The sequence below is a fragment of the Oryctolagus cuniculus genome, chromosome 4, assembly GCF_051225735.1.
Source record: "Oryctolagus cuniculus isolate XC-2025 breed Fujian yellow rabbit chromosome 4, ASM5122573v1, whole genome shotgun sequence".
In the NCBI taxonomy this organism is placed as follows: domain Eukaryota; kingdom Metazoa; phylum Chordata; class Mammalia; order Lagomorpha; family Leporidae; genus Oryctolagus; species Oryctolagus cuniculus.
Genome location: NC_142870.1, coordinates 144,108,722 through 144,125,746, shown reverse-complemented (window position 1 = coordinate 144,125,746; position 17,025 = coordinate 144,108,722). Strand labels below are relative to the sequence as shown.

Sequence of the window (17,025 nt, the reverse complement as noted above, 5' to 3'; positions counted from 1 at the left end):
GACCCTGCGCTGTTCTTTTGTCTGCTCGGCCCTTCCCGGGTTTGCTGCTGGTCCTTCCCGGGTTGGCTGCCAATCCTTCCACCTCCGTGGAAGGGCGGCTCCCCCTGCCACTTTCCCCACTTCCGTGGGGGAGCGGCACACCGCCGGCCGGCTCTCTCGGGGGCTGCTCAGATGTTATCCGGATGTTCCCCTTAGATGTTCCTGGTGCATGTTGTCTCTCTCCTCCTTTATAGTCCTCTTCCACCAATCCCAACTCTGCTACCCACACGCCAAGTACGCTGCTCTCCTCCAATCAGGAGTAGGTCCTACAGTTTATTGGTTGAACTGGAGGCAGCTGTGTAGAAGCTGTTTCTCCCTTCTCAGCGCCATATTGTGGGAGAGCAGATGCATAGAATAAGTCTTAATTCCAGTAACTTAGTCTAGTCCGAGTTGCTCCCCACACCTTTCAAGTAAATAAATTAATAAATCTTTAAAAAAAAATGAAACACCTTTATTGTGAAAAAAAAAAAAAAGTGAGCAGTGTACAAAAGTAGAGGCAGATAGGTGGAAAATATCACATAGAACTCCAGCTTCTGAGGTGTCCATTGCAAACAAAACTTTTGGCCTCCTTTAATACATGTGTTAGTGCATTTCAAATAAATTTGATATGTGACATACTTTTTAGGATCATGACATTTAAATGCTCTTTTACTTTCTGATCATCTTATGCCTCCCTGCAAACTTTTCCTCTCTGCTGTTTCCCTACATAACCAATGGAATTAACTGCATGTTTATTTGTCCACAGACTTCTACATGCACATGTAATTGTATTTAAACATACAAATCTGTTGAAGCTTCCTTGGTTATTTTTAAATGGAATTTTTGCTATCATCTTGCTTTTCTGCATCTTCCTATCCACCCTTTCTCTATTAAAGTGGTTTGTGTTAATAAAAATATATGTAAATATTTAAGTGTAAATATATAAAAATTTTATCATTTTTGTCATACTTTAAACAGTTGTTTATATAATCAAATGTGTCGATCTATTGTTTTATAATTTCTGGGTTAGTTATCTTGGTTAAAATGGAATCCTTAATCCAAGGTTATGCATGTAATTTCCTATACTTTCTAAGATTTATTTCTTACCTTTGACAGTTGTCGTCCATCCATCTGAAATTTTTAGGTAAAGTTGTCAACTTTGTTATTTTTCTAAGTGAATTTTCTAATTGCTCAAGTACCATCTATAAAAGAGATCATTCTTTTACCACTAGGTTGGAGTGCCATTGTTTTCATATGTTAAAGTCTCTCATATATCAAAATCTATTTCTGGGTTTAGTCTTCATTATCTTTCAGTGACTCATTTTGCTTTATTTTATTTTACCAATATGGGACAAAAGAACTCCCTGGGCATGACTAAATTTCATAAAAATCTTGGCCATTTTCAGAAACTTATTCTCCTATTAAAAAGGTAATCCTCCATATTATGTCCTCAAGATTAGAAGCAAATGACAATTGGTTGAACTGATGTTTGGGGGTGATATTAAATCTCGTGCAAGAACAAGGTAGATCTTCAGCTTGATCAGATTTTATGTTTTTCATTAATATTTGATACTTCTCCAAACATATAACCTATGCCTTTTATGTTAAATATATTTATAAGAACTTTATCATGTTTGTCACTATGTGGGTGGAATTGTTTCTCAAAAAAATCTATTAGCTTTGTGTATTTATCTTGTATTAAGCTACTCTGTTAATTCCATTTTTTGACAGTGGATTAGTTTTTATTGAGCTTTTTAGTTTACAACATGAAGTAAACTAAGTAAAAGGAGGAATAGTTTTCCTTAACCAGTATTTTATGGTTAAGTTGTGGTAAAATAGTTTAGACTTCGTAGATTTATAAAAGATTACATTTCTGAAAAACTGGAATCAAGTAGGCAAGTTTTAAATCTTAATTTTCCAGTTGAGCTTTCCCTTATAGTAGTAACAAACAAGTTACATAACTTCCATCAAGGCCAAGTTTGATCCTTTTTGCTGATGTCTTTAGCCCTGAAGCACTGCTATTTCAATCCCTGTCCGCTAATTCCACTTTGAGAACGAGTTTTGAATTTGGTGAAATCTGGGCTTCAGGCTCCCCTTTCTTACCATAGCCCATTCTGGCTCAATCCCCAGGTGAGTCTTTTCTCCTTCATGCGTAGTCAAGAGAGCTTCACCCCTTCCTCTGATAACTGTGCCTACTCCAACCTTACAACTTAAAGGCTTGGCGTTCTTCTTCTTTGAACTTGTTTGAATATTAGTATCCAAAACAGTCCCTTGCTGTTGTGTTCCTGTGTACCAGCAGTGAACAACATCTCTCAGTTGGTTTCATCGCTCCTTTCTTAGGATAGATTCTGTATATTTTGGTGGACTTTCATTTGGAGTCTCTTCAGCCTTGATTTCCTTGGGTTTATCTTCATTAAGCTTCGCATTCTTCACTTGCTCACTTTACTTATATTTTCCGAACCCTTGAAACGCTTACTTTCAAAAAAGATGGTTATAGGCTGGAACCAAATGGTCCTTGTTAGCTGTCTAGGCTACATTTTTAATGAAAAAGAACAAGTTGGAGAACTCTATAACTCCAAGATTTACTATAGAGTTGTAGTAGTCAAACCTGTATGGTATTGGTGAAGTGACACACCCACACACAGATCAAAGGAATTGAAAAGAACCCACAAATAAACTTATACAAATATAGCCAGCTACTTTTAGACAATGGTACATAGATGGTTTCTTGGGGGAGAAAATAATAAACAAATGTCGCTCCCCCTCTTTGTGGAGGAACGACACAAGATCCTGCCTAGGCTTCATATCCAAGTCACGGCACCATTATGTCGCTCCCCCTCTTCGTGGAGGAACGACACTGAACCCTGCCTAGGCTTCATATCCGAGTCACGGCACCATTATGTCGCTCCCCGTCTTCGTGGAGGAACGACACAGGACCCTGCGCTGTTCTTTTGTCTGCTCGGCCCTCCCCGGGTTTGCTGCTGGTCCTTCCCGGGTTGGCTACCGTCTCTTCCACCTCCGTGGAAGGGCGGTTCCCCCTGCCACTTTCCCCAGTTCCGCAGGGGAGCGGCACACCACCGGCCGGCTCTCTCGGGGGCTGCTCAGATGTTCCTCAGGTGTTCCTTCAGATAGATGTTCCTCGTGCATGTTTTCTCTCTCCTCCTTTATAGTCCTCTTCCACCAATTCCAACTCTGCTACCCACATGCCGAGTACGCTGCTCTCCTCCAATCAGGAGTAGGTCCTACAGTTTATTGGTTGAACTGGAGGCAGCTGTGTAGAAGCTGTTTCCTCCTCTCCCAGCGCCATATTGTGGGAGAGCAGATGCATAGAATAAGTCTTAATTCCAGTAACTTAGTCTAGTCCGAGTTGCTCCCAGTTGCTCCCCACAAACAAAGAATGCCAAACACTTGGATATCCACATGTAAAACAATAAACCTGACCTAAACCATACACTTTATATAAAAATGAATGCAAAATGGATCAACCTAAATACAAAACAGAAAATTTTGTAACTTGAAGGGTACATCCTACACAAACATGTTCATGATCTTGGTTTGACAAAGGATTTTTAGATACAACAGCAAAAGCATAATACATAAAAGAAAATTTCCTGTCAAAAGACAGGGAACCGACAGGACAAGCTGCAGGCTGAAAGAAAATTTCAAATTACACATCTCATGGAAGAGTGATAATCAGAAAATATAAAGAACTCTCAAGATTCAAAAGTAAACAAATAATTCAATACATATGAGCAAGAAGACATAGAGAGGCCAGTGCTGTGGCATAGTAGGCTAAGCCTCTGCCTGCAGCACCAGCATCCCATATGGGCACCAGTTCGTGTCCCGGCTGCTACTTTTCTGATCCAGCTCTCTGCAATGGTCTGGGAAAGCATTGAAAGATGACACAAATGCTTGGGCCCCTGCACCTGCCTGGGAGACCCAGAAGAAGCTCCTGTCTTCTGGTTTCTGGTTTCAGATCAGCCCAGCTCTGGCCATTGCAGCCATTTGGGGAGTGAACCAGCAGATGGAAGACCTTTCTCTCTGTCCCTCTCTCTGTCTGTAACTTTGCCTCTTAAATAAATAAATAAAATCTTAAAAAAAGATATAGATATGGCAAATAAGCACACACAATGTTGCTAAACATTATCAGCCACCAGGTAAATACACATAAAAGCCACAGTGAGATACTACCACACATCTAGTAGAATAACTGAAAACAGAAAAACTGACAGTATAAATTACTGGCAAAGATCCAAAGCAACACTGCTGATAGAGATGGAAAATGGTACAGCCACTTATGCTTACCATATATCCCAGTAATCATATGCCTAAGCATTTACCCAGTAAAATTAAAAGTCATGTACACACAAGTTCTGCAAGCAAATGATTATACTAAATTTTTTTCATAATCACCAAAAACTTAAAACCACTCAGATGTCTTTCAACAAGTGAATGGACAAATCGTGGTGCATCTACACAATACAATACTATGCAACAAAACAAAGGAATGGACTAATGAGTCACCTAATTATGTGGGTGGATCTTGAGTGCATTTTGTTGTGTGAAAGAAGTGAGAACTAAGATAGTATATGTTGAGTAATTCCATTCATATGATATTCCTGAAAAGGTAAAAGCAAAAAGGTTGAAGATTATTAGAGATAGGAGGTGGTAAAAGTTGATTACAAATGAGTGGCATGAAGGAGTTTTTTGGATCAATGGAAATTTTTTGTGCGGTATTGTGGTCAAGGATATGGCTTCATGCATTTGTCAAATCTCACAGAACTGCACATAACAAAGAGTGGATTCTACTGTATGCAAATTTTTAAAGTTAACCAAGATGTTGGGAAATCCAAGATGAAATGTGGGCTGTGATAAATGAATCTAGTTGTATCACAAATAAACAACTCAGCCACACTGAAGTGGATGAGACAAAAAAAGAACTGACTTTGTAACTTTGTAAAAGAGCATTTCCGCAGGATACTGATAAGGCTGAAGACAAAAATAATTGTATACTGACATTATAATCTAGCTTGTCAATTTGTCTCTCACAAGAGTATGTGTTAGTAATTCTAAAACTATTTTATATGAACCACAAATAGGCATAGACGTTAAATATTATTAGAAGACAGGTTTCTCACCGTTGAGGAAATAAGTTATATGCAATGAACTCTCTGATGCTGCACTGGTGCAGAAGGCTTTAATATGAACTCATGTTTCTTTTTTCAAACGATCTCTGTGTATACATGGGGTGTGTGTGTATATATATATATAGTATATAGAGAAATAATTCAAAAAGTTTGGGAAAAATGGTTTAAAAGATAAGTTTATCTTGGAATAAAAGGTTTTTGAAATCCATGCATAGAGTGGCCTTAAAAAAGTTATGGAAAATGAATATTATGAAAAAACTATGCATGCATTTAAAAATCCTTTGCACCAAAATAATCTTATCCTTTAATGCCATTTTCCATAAGTTTTCTGAGAGAAAGAGAGAGAGAGAGAGAGATCATCAGCTAGTTCACTTCCCAAATGGCTGCAACAGCCGGAGCTGGGATGCAATATCCAGGAGCCAGGAGCCTCTTCCGGGTGGCCCAAACATAGGTTCAGAGGCCCAAAGACTTGGGCCGTCTTCTACTGCTTTCCCAGGCCATAGCAGAGGACTGGATCAGAAGTGGGGCAGCTGGGAGTCAAACCGGCATCCATATGGGATGCCAGTATTGCAGGCAGTGGCTTTACCAGCTATGCCACAGTGCCAGCCCCCTATTATTTATTTAAACATTGCTTCTTTCCCATTAATTAAAGTCTCCCCCTCTGACACTCTGATTTGATGTTTCTTGCTCCATCTCTCTGTCTCTCTACACTATACTCTGGATAATTTTTCAGGTTTGTCTTCCATTTATCCATTTTTTATTCAGCTCTGTCTAGTTGACCTTTTAGACCACTTACTCATTAGTTTTAAATATTAATTATTATATTTCTATTTTTGGTGCTTCTATCTGACTCTGTTTAAAATCTGCCCCCATATTTCTTCCTGGACTTTTCTTTGCTAGTGATAGGTTAAATATCTACTTTGATTTCTTGAAATGTCTTATACTAGAATATCTGATGTCTTTATGGTCTTATTTCGCTGTTTGTAGATTGAGTGAGGAATTTCTCAATCATAATTTGTTTCCTCTTGAGGATTATTGTTTAAATTGTGAACTTCAGTTACTTAATTTTATACTGGGAAATTATTTGAGGGCTAGGATTAAGGTGTGCTCTATGAAACAGAACTCTTTCAATAAATGCTTAGTTTTGGTCTTTTGACTCACACATGTGGTATAAATTTTGGTCCCAAATCCATCAGAGAACCAATTTACACTTACAAATTCTTGATAAAGATATACATTTCATTTGGAGATAAGGTTTCCTGTCTTTCTTTGTAGGGTACATTCTTCCTTTCTTCTCCCCAAATTGCCTTTTTCTCTGAGTACCACTCCGTGGGATTCATTGATTTAGGCAAAGGTGTCTGATTTAGGTTTCCAACTTGTACTGGACTTGAAGCTTTATCTCTATTCTTTAGCACAATCCCTTGAAAAAAAAATTCAAGCTCTAATTTTTGTCAAATAGGCAGATATTCCAGATATTCTATTGGCTCATTGCTCACTTACTTTTCTCGAGTGTTGCTTTGTTTTTCATTTTGGTCTTGAGTATTTTCCATTTATTTTTTACAGTTTAACTATGGAATAAACTTACATGTATTTAATCATTTTATCCAGCATTTTCAAGTATTTTGCACTAGATGAATTTTGAGAATATTTTAATCTATTATATTGCTAGAAATAGATGTTTCCATCATATTTAAATCTATCTTCAGTTGTTTCTCATATTTTGTGTCTATATACAGTTGACCCTTTTATTTGTTTTTATGGGTATCCAGTTCTCTAAAACAGATTGCAGCGCTTTAAATGAAGTGAGTTCCTTTCTGCTCATGGCCATAACCCTTTCTACCAGTGTCCACGCCTGCCATCAATTAATCTATCTTTTACAACAACTGAAAGAATATATGCTATGTTTTCCTTTAGATACTTAAATGCTTACAAAATACCCTATGCTATGGCTGAAAAGCAACAACAAGAAGTACGCATCTCTATATTAAAAACCTTTTTTCTTCCCTCACTCCATTTCTTCTCTAACAGTGGCAGAGGGTCAGATCACATGTTCAGTGTGTAGGAAGAGCCAGAGATGGACTCTGAATGCCTGAGAAATCATGGCACCATTCCAGCACATGCATAAAGCCAGCTGCTGAGCATTGCCCAGGAGTTTCAGAGGCTACGCTAAGCACGGGAGATACTACAGCAAAGGAGGCGGGGGTTGATGCTGGAGCCAGTGCAGCAAGAAACACTATTCTGGGCCTGAACAAGGCCAGTCCACTTCTGGGCCCTGTCCTGCTGCGCCCCCACTGAGCTTAGCTCCCAAGAACCCTCCTCTGTATCTTTTCCCCTCCCTACTATGTAACCTAGATCCTGAAAATTCTAAGAACCTAACTCTCCCCATGAGAGTAAATAAAGTAACCACAATAGCCAAACAAAGCTCAGTAAATCTTGCAGTTTGGCTGTATGGAAGAGAAAATAGCTTTCTTCTAAGGAAAAGAGGAATTTGAAGTTATATTCATTAGAAAATGGGTGGCTGACATATTTTGTATTTTTGAGAAAGTCTGTCCAATTTAAAAGAAGTGGTCCCTTATTAGAGATATGACTTATTCTTAGATAAATCACTGATTTATGCCTCGCTGGGGTATATTTAATATTGCCACAAAATGAAAGGACACCCCAAACTATCAGCAGTGCCACAGCCTCTCATTCTGAAAAGGATCTGAGGCAGCAGAGGACCCCTGGGTGTTAAATGTAATCTTTGCCTGGGATAAAAGCATGGACAATTGCTGATCTTCGTAAAAAGATCTGTCTCTACCCGCGGCCTTCCTTCTCTCCCGTCTACCACAGTACAGTTCATCGTCAGATGGCTCAGAATCGAAAATTAACAGGAGAAATGGGTTGCGTTTGTGTCATCTAAAAAAATCTGCAGCCACACAGGACTCCTTTTTAATGCCTGCTGGAGGGAAGTTCATCACTAAAACAAATAGAGCCTCGCTATGGTAATGGATAAATTTGACTAGAGAAATAATGGAAAACCTATAGAGAAACAGGAAATATGCTTCCCCAATCTTACTGTTATCATCAATTGAATGAAATGTAGGACTGACTGCCAAAAATAACTACATGAAAAGCTCGCGTAGCACCAGTTTCCAATTCTTAGAGTCAGAACTTATGTCTTTATTTCCGTGCTCTGAGATTTCATCCACTTTTATCTGTATGGATTTGACGCTGATGACTTCTGGAACTACAGCTTCTACCCTGACCTCTCACCTTCAGAGATCATCCCAATTCTGAGGCCGCTTAATTCTTTCCACTTGGATGCTCAGCAGTCACACCAGATTCAATAGGACCAAAATGCAGTGTTCCTTTCTCTTCATTTTCTTTCAAACTGAATTCCCTTCCAGCTTTGCCATCTCGCTCAAGGCCACCAGAACTATTCTGGTCTCCCTACAGAGATATCTTTCCCTTCAGTCTTTTCATTCAACCCCTCTCAGCCATGTGTCACAAATCACATCACTGTAGGTCTGAAATGGCTCTGGGATGTGCCCCGCACTCTCCATCCCTCTGCAAACACCCTGGCTCAAACAACTTCCGCCCCCAGTATGGCTTCTCGGCAGTTTCCTGGCTCCCTCCATGTCCGTTGCGCTGCCTCTTTGCTGTCTTCCTTCTAACTCCAAGAGCTTCTGTCTCCTTCCTCCAGCATACAACCCTCCTTTCTCCGGAAGTAGCTTTGCTAAGTGCCTGCCTTCTCACACCCATAACCTTGCCTGCCTTTTTGGCCATTTTGCTTTCCTGGAAGGGACCCTCTCATTCCCCAATATCTGCCTGCCTACACCCAGCTCATCTTTCAAATTCACCTGTGTAAATCTAGTTCAAAATCAGTTTCATTTATCATGTCTTTTAAAGGCAACAATTACTTAATTGACGCAATGACCAGATTTAATTATTCTCCTCTTGCTACTCTACCCTGGCTCCAAACCAGTATATCTCAAGATGGTGAAACCATAATCCTTTACTCAGGGGTTGGGTAGAGTTATATATTTATTTGAAAAGAATTCTGTGTTCTTTTCTTTCCTAAATTGCTCTGCAGGACAACTGGCCTGGACACCCCCTATCATAGAGTTATGAAACGAACATTGCAGAAGCCTTCTGGGTTCCTGAACCCAGAAGTCTCTGTGGTATAGTCCTAGAAATTCAACACTATGTGGGCACTTCAAAAAGTGCATGAGAAATGGAATTGAAACAAGGGTTTGTTTTGGTGCAAAAAATTTGTGAAATCTATGCATAGTTTTGTCATAATATGCATTTTCCATGAATTTTTAAAAAATATCTCATATGCGTGGGTTTCAAAAATCTGCTGCACTAACATAAACATCTTTTAGTTTTATTTCTGTGAAGTTTTTGAAGGACATTTGTGTATTCTGAAGGTCTATGGAAACACATACAAGGAGCCCAAACTCAAGAGTTCATTTTTGGTTTGTTTTACTGGAAACCATGAGGATATAATCTTGAAAACTGTAACAGTTTCCCATGCTTGCTATCGTGTTTCATACAACCTGAGAAAAAGCAGAACTTGTATCTCCATTGCAAACAGAAACTTACCCTAATTCTAGTCAGCATATTTGGAATGACTTCCTGGATAAACCAACAGGCATACTTTTATGAGCATGTCAAGTTTTATACATTTAAAGCTTATAAGATACACCATTCATAAATCAGTGATGGGACTTCAATGCTATATAGTACAGTAATAGTTGATAATTATCCTACATTTTTCCACTTGAAAGCAATAACTTTTCCATGTTTGGAATTTTGGCTGCAGAAGCTGCAGAAGATGTTTTCCTCCAAAGGAAAGATGTCTTCGGGTGAAGACTTCAGTTCTTCCCTCTGTGTTTCAGATCGTGACTGGGTAACACACCTGGTGGCTGGAGTGAATAACATACTTACCAGTCAAAGCCAGGACCAAGGATTGAGAAGGCTGACTTCGTTCTACCCTAACCACCACCCCCAGCATGTTACAAAACCTATACCCATCGCCACTTTCTTCTGTAAGAAATGTAGCTTCCCAAGCTTACTGTGCTTGCAATAATTTTGATGAACATTCTTAGGTCGTGGCTACACAACAGAGGGCATTTGCCTGGACAAATGCCCACTGCAGATCCGCCAGGGGAGACTTGGAGAAGCAGCTGTGTCCTTTCTTCTCTCTTCTCCTCTCCTGCTTACCTCAGTGTCTACCCTCAGTCGCCCCCATCCCCTTCCTCCTGGATTTCTCCACTCCCATCTCATTACTCTCATCCTGGCATCATGCAGAGCGATTTAACTCTGCCATGGCATCTGGGCTCTGAACTTCCCTTCTTCACTGTTCAGGTCATTTAACTTAGAAAGGGTCCTCTGATTACCAGGAAGCATTCCCGCCCACAAGGCAGGGGGATTAGAAGTCATTTTAAATAGTTTTTTTTTAAAACTTATAAAGCCTTCCTTTATCATATCTGTCATATGCTGCAAGTGGACTGGGGTCAGTCTAGATGGTTTTAGCTTCCCATGGGTGCCCACACCTGGGCAGGCAGCATCTATGCTGCCTTTTCCAGCTGGATGCCCTGCCGTGAAGGGACCCAACAAAGACTGCCTGGAACAAAGCCTGTGTGAGGGGAAGAGGCAGTGAGTAGAGGACAGAAGAGAAAAAGGCTTGCATTTGATCTTTCAAAATACTTAAAAGTGGCAGATGAAAGAAACAGGCATTGCTCCCCTAATGGTCCTGATAAGAAATGTAGAAAAGCCACTATGTTAGAGGTGAGCAGCAGAGGGACGCACCTTGGAGAGCACAGGTTGTCCCACACCAAGGACAGCAGGAGCCTACAGCCCCCGACACAGCATCAGGTTTAGCCCTGGCATGGGAGACTGGGACCCAGGCAGCCGGGGCAGCCTCTTCCACGTCACTATTTGGCCACCAGCATCCTCACATTTTATTTTGTTTCAGAAGTAGCTTTTGCATGAAAAGGCAAAGAGGAAAAAAAATGTAGGGAACTACAACAGATGCAGATCTCCAACCTCTCACCTTCGATGCTGGGGAGTTAGGTGGTCCTTCATTGATTTTTGGAGAAGAGCAACTCAGTGAAATGCTTGTTCATACCACATCAGGTAATGTGAGACCCTATAGTGATGCTGTACTGGGAAAAAAAAAAGACAGGTAATTCACTTTTGCAAATTATTTAACATCAGGCATGCTTATTTCCACTTATTCCATATAGTTTCTTACCTCTCTTATCTTTATTTAGTCATGACATTTAGAACTCTTGGGAATTTTTTTTTGGTATCTAAAGTGTCTTTGAAAAATTTCATAAGTAAGTATATCCATTAAAACTCAATGAAGATATAATAAACATACACACAGAATTAGGTCGTGGTCCCTGCTCCAGGAAACTTGCAGTCGCCTAAGCAACAGGGCATATTTGAAGCGCACTGATTAGGTAAATACGAGTTACATGGAGCCCTACAAGCAGGCTTCAGAGAAGAGGGAGCTTTGCAAACACAGAAATGGAGGCTGATAACAGCGTGAGAAAGAGCATGCCAGGCAGGAAAAGAGCGTGGCTGGTTTGAAGAACTGGGGGCGGACGAGTGGAACGGAGCCCCAGAAGGAGGTGGCAAGTGGTGACATTACACAGGCAATGAGCATGGTAACCGGTGCAAGAATCAGAGCATGGCCCGGTGATCACCTGAAGGAGGGAGGGACGTCAGGTGCCATTCTTTAGCTGAGGCAGCAGCTACGTGCTTGTCCCCTTCTAGTGCACTGCATCGGGCTCTCCTGTTGTTTTAGAAGACACTGCCCCGGGATTAGTTGCTCTTAACTGGCAACTAGCTGAAAACATCGGCTGGCTGGTTAGTTTGCTCCACTGCCAACTTCTTTATAAATCCATATCCATCTTTCAACAGTGGATCCATTCACCCTGGTTTAGTCACTTCCTCTACATTTACAAAGTATTGCTTCTCTGTTGTCATTGTTGTTAGACTATCTATACATCTATACATGGTATTATTCTCAGTTGATCAAATGCAAGAACACTCCCATAAGAAACGGAAGGGCAAGGACCTGATCAGGAATGAAATCACTGCATGGAATAGTTCCAGTGAGAGCATCGGGGGGCTCCTTATGATGACTGAATCAGTTACAACATTTCTGATGCCTCAAAGGTGTGAAGTTGCTTATTTTAGAAAGGTGATTTGACATCAAAAGGTTCTCCATATTATCAAATAGAATTATTAAATAGAATTAGTTATAGTAAAAAGGCAATGTTGAGGTGGAGTAAGAGGAGGAAAAGAGAAGTTTATGTTTTAAAAGGTGGGAAATTTTACATAGGCAAGAAGAAAGTAAGAAATTGAAATAAAAAATCCACTTTGAATGACCTGAGAGAAGGGAACCTTATCATAACTGCAAAAACAATTATGAAAGCCATGCGAAGCAAATGTGGATGTAGAAAGATACCAGGGGGCGGTGCTGTGGTGTAGCTGGTGAAGCCACCGCCTGCAGTGCCTGCATCCCATATGGGCAGGTTCGAGACCCAGCTGCTCCACTTCTGATCTGGCTGTCTGCTATGTCCTGGGAAAGCAACCGAAGATGGCCCAAGTGCTTGGTCCTCTGCATCCATGTGGGGGATCTGGAGGAAGCTCTTGGCTTCCGGTTTCAGATCCACCCAGCTCCAGCTGTTGCGGCCAGTTGGGGAGTGAACCAGTGGATGGAAGACCTCTCTCTCTCTCTGCCTCTACTTATCTCTCTGTGTAGCTCTGACTTTCAAATAAATAAATAAATCTTTAAAAAAAAAAAAGACGCCAAGAGTGGATTGTGATGGCTCTTGGCTTCGGAAAGAACTGCCAGGCCCATTTCACCAAGATAGGTGCACACCGTGTGCGGGTGGCTAGGCCACGCCGGGAACACTGAGAGTCAGCATGCCAAGTGCTGCCCGGGCTTCCCCGAGTCAGTTCTCAGGGAGGGAAAGGATCATCCAGACAAGATGTATCTGCAAGGAGCAAATTGTCAGTGTGGACAGGTAAACCGAGGAACTCAGCAGGCGGGCAGTACCAGCCTGGACCGGTGGGAAGCAGTAAGGGGCAAGGGGCGCTCAGGCCCATCTCGGCCTCCAGGGGGCGCTCTCACAAGCCTGGAGAGTGGCCCAGGGGTCTTCACACAAAACTCAGGCAAACAGCTGAAGAGGAAGAGTGGGTCTTGCACAGTTCCAGTAAGCAGTGTGTGCACAGACCCCGAGAGGGATCTATGTGGATACAGTACGGAAAAATAACTTAATAAAACATTGCCACAGAATGGGATGAAAATGGCTGCTAGCAGGCCAGCAAGAATGGAAAATTTTCAACAGCTGAGGCATCCTAAAAAGCAACCGCACAAAAAGAAGACACAAGGCTCAGGGATGCCATAGAGTGACTGTTAGAGCTCCGGAAGAGAAAGGCCGGAGGAGAAGAGCTACCAAAGCCGCGGTGACGGAAGCTGCGCTCGGCAGAGCTGAATGAGGCAGGCAGGGAGGCCCCGCTGCACCAACCTCCCCAGAAGCTGCAGCTCCGAGGGCCTTGCCACGACTGGAAGGAACGGAAGGCAGCGTCTGAGCCAGCGGTGCTCAAGAAGAGATCATTACTTTGATATTTAAAATAAATATGGAACTGGAATCGTTTACTCTTGACGTTAATATACATTATTCATTTATTTTAAAAATACACTCAGCAAAATTCTTTTTTTTTTTTTTTACTGAAAGATAATGCTGTGTTTGAATTTTAAACAGAGAAACATTTATCTAAGAGTGGTTTTGTAGGTTTGGCGTAAGAGGATGCTCTTGGTACTCCCGCATTCCATGTCAGAGTACCTGGGCTCCGGGCAGCTCCCCTCCTGACTCCAGCTTCCTGCTAATGCACCCTAGGAGGCAGCAGCTTAAGGCTCAAGTGCCACACATGGGAGGCTCCTTGCTCCTGGCTTTGTCCTGGTCCAGCGCTGGTGGTTGTGGGTATTTGGTGAGTGAGCCAGCAGAGGATCTCTCTCTCTCTCTCTCTCTCTCTCTCTCTCTCTCTCTTTCTCTCTCTCCCTCCCTCTCTGACTTTCAAATATATTGAATAAAGTGAAATGTTAAAAAATGTGTTCTATACTTTCATATGCTCAAAAAAAAATTTTGACAGCTCCATACTCATTTCCATAATGCCTGTACTAATGTACCCTATTTTTAAATTGCATTGTTTTCCTGTTTTCGTAAAAAAGTGATTTTCATATGCTGTGAATACAAGTTATTTGTCAGATATGTGCTTTTCAAATATGTTTTCCCAGTCTATGGTTTGTCTTTTCATCTTCCTGATAATGTTTTTGAAAACGCTGAAGTTTGGAAATTTGGATAAAGTACTATTTATCATTTTAACTTGTTTAGGGATTATATTTATGTGTTTGTCTTTAAGAAGTCTTTGTGTAACTCAAGTTCACTAAGGTTTTCTGCTATTTAAGTTTTAGTAGCTTCAGGTCTTATATTTAATTTAATTATCCTTCAGGGTCAATTTCTATAAACAGTGTGATACAAGTTCACTTCTTACATATTGCTATCCAATTTTTCTGGTACCATTTGTTGAAGAGTATCTTTTCTTCACTGAATTGCTTTTGCACCTTTGACTGATGTTATTTACACTGTGCCTGAGCATAGAAAGAAGGTGGCTTCCAATTCCCAAATTTATTTTATGAAATTACTGTAGCACTGATATCAAAACCAACAAAAGGAGCCCCAAAATATCCACAGAAAAATTTTGCATATGACTATTGATGCAAGAATCCTACATAAAAGTTTTCATTGGGTGTTATTTTAAAATTAATTCATTGACTAACTTTATCTGAAAGGCAGAGAGAAGAAGAGAGAGAAAGGTCTTCCATCTGCTGGTTCACTCCCCAAATGCCCACAACTGCTGGGGCTACACCAGGCCAAAGCCACGGGCTGGGAACTCAATCTGGGTCTCCCACCTGGGAAATAGGAACCCAAATACCTGAGCCATCAAGTGCTGCCTCCCAGTGTGTGCATTAACAGGAAGCTGGAACTCGGAGTGGAGTTGGGAATCGAACCCAGGCATTGTGATATGGGACGTAAGTATCCCAAGTAGTGCCTTTACTGCTATGTCAAATATCTGCCTCATTGGCGGTCATTTTAGAAATGTAATATTAGGGTACCTGAAAAGAAAATTCACCATAACAACTGCTCTAGTGAGAAAAATCACCACCAGAAATAAATTAATCCAGCTGATTTTAAGGCATACTAGCATGCATGATCATTCCTTCTGGAATGTCCCCTAATTGTAAAAACAACTGCAAAAAAATGTAAATTTTAAAACTACTTATATTTGAGGGAGTACTGTCAGTAACATTACTCTCAAGCTACTGTGTGTTTAGTGTAGTACAAGGAGGAAGGAAAACTATTTTAGTGTTATTAAGAATAGAGGCCACAATGTAGAAGAAAGGAAATACTGTTGCAAGATCAATGAAGTTAAGTACAAATCCTTCAGACCCAAGTTTGAAATTACAAATGTCAACTTTGGTATTAGAAATATCAGTACAAGCTCATGACATTTTATCTTTCAAAAAGTTTCCTATCTTTGCCCTGTGAAAAGACCTAGAAACAATGACCAACCTAGGTGCAATATATTCAAGTAGCCCCCAGATCATAGTCTCATAATACTTTCAGGACTTCTAGGAGAAATGACAGATTTAACTTGGACAGAAAATGAGCCTGGAACAACTTGTAATCCCATAAAAGAAGGAAGTTATCAAACACTACTGAAGTGGTATCAAAAGGATTCAGCAGCCAACTTGAATAAGCTTCCAGAAGCCCACTATGGGAAAATATATGCACCAATAAGGATAAGAATTGCAATGGATTTGAAACCCATCACATATGTGTTCCTATTGATGATGACAAATTCCTGATGATACTAGGAAAAGCACTGGTCACCCTCTGGAGCATGCTAGGGAATCACTTCATATTTTTAAAATTAATCAATCAAGGGAAAGAGTCAAGCATCTCCCATCTTTCCCATATGCACCTTATGTACCTTACACACCCTGTGCAGCTGTTGAGAAGCCTCTCTTTAGCTGAGGATTCCAGCTAATAAAGAAAAAATCACCCTCTCAAATGCCTTCCGAGTTAATGTATCTAGAGAATAATCATCACTGGTTGCTAAAATCCCCCAAAGAGAGTAACACAGACAGCATGTACCTTCTGCTGGAGGACCCAGACTATCTGGGAAGTAATCCTACCAAAAGAAATGACTAAATTTGATCAACACTAAATTTAACTCTCAATTTACAGGAAAAGCAGGACTCCGAAGAGCACATTCATCAACACCATGGAGATGCAAGCAATAAAACAAACTGGAAAACTCTATGGGCATGCTTACTTCCACAAAAAATTACAAAGGAAAAAGAGAAGGAAATGAAACCACAAATTAAATGAAAATCAAAAATGCAATTGCAATTAGCAAATTGTATTTGGATCCCAATTCTGGAATATATATATAATATATAATATATATAATATATATAAAATCAGTCAGGGAAATATATGAACTCTGGATATTTGATTGTATTGAATTAATTTTGTTGTTTAATCATAGTTGTGATGGTCAGTTTTGTGGGATGATAATAGTGTTATGATGTTTATAAAAATATGGAAATATGGAAATCTTTACAGATGAAATGATATTGGGATTTACTCCAACATAATTTAAGGGGAAAGTTGGGGGGGAAGGAGCAAGTAGAGTCTGCATAAAATAATGGTCCCTGGAATAATTAAATGGTCCATGAAATAATGGTCCTTGGATAATTTTGGAAGTCAGGTAATGTATATGTTGGGCT

General features: G+C 40.4%; 1 protein-coding gene and 1 pseudogene across 1 annotated transcript in view; one reads left to right on the top strand and one right to left on the bottom strand.

Moving 5' to 3' along the window:
- The window catches only part of ARMC8 (armadillo repeat containing 8), an 862,269-nt gene that overhangs the window by 168,523 nt on the left and 676,721 nt on the right, over nt 1-17,025 (top strand). The window lies entirely within an intron of this gene.
- LOC100350342 (peptidyl-prolyl cis-trans isomerase FKBP3 pseudogene) lies at nt 2,042-6,693 on the bottom strand (annotated as a pseudogene).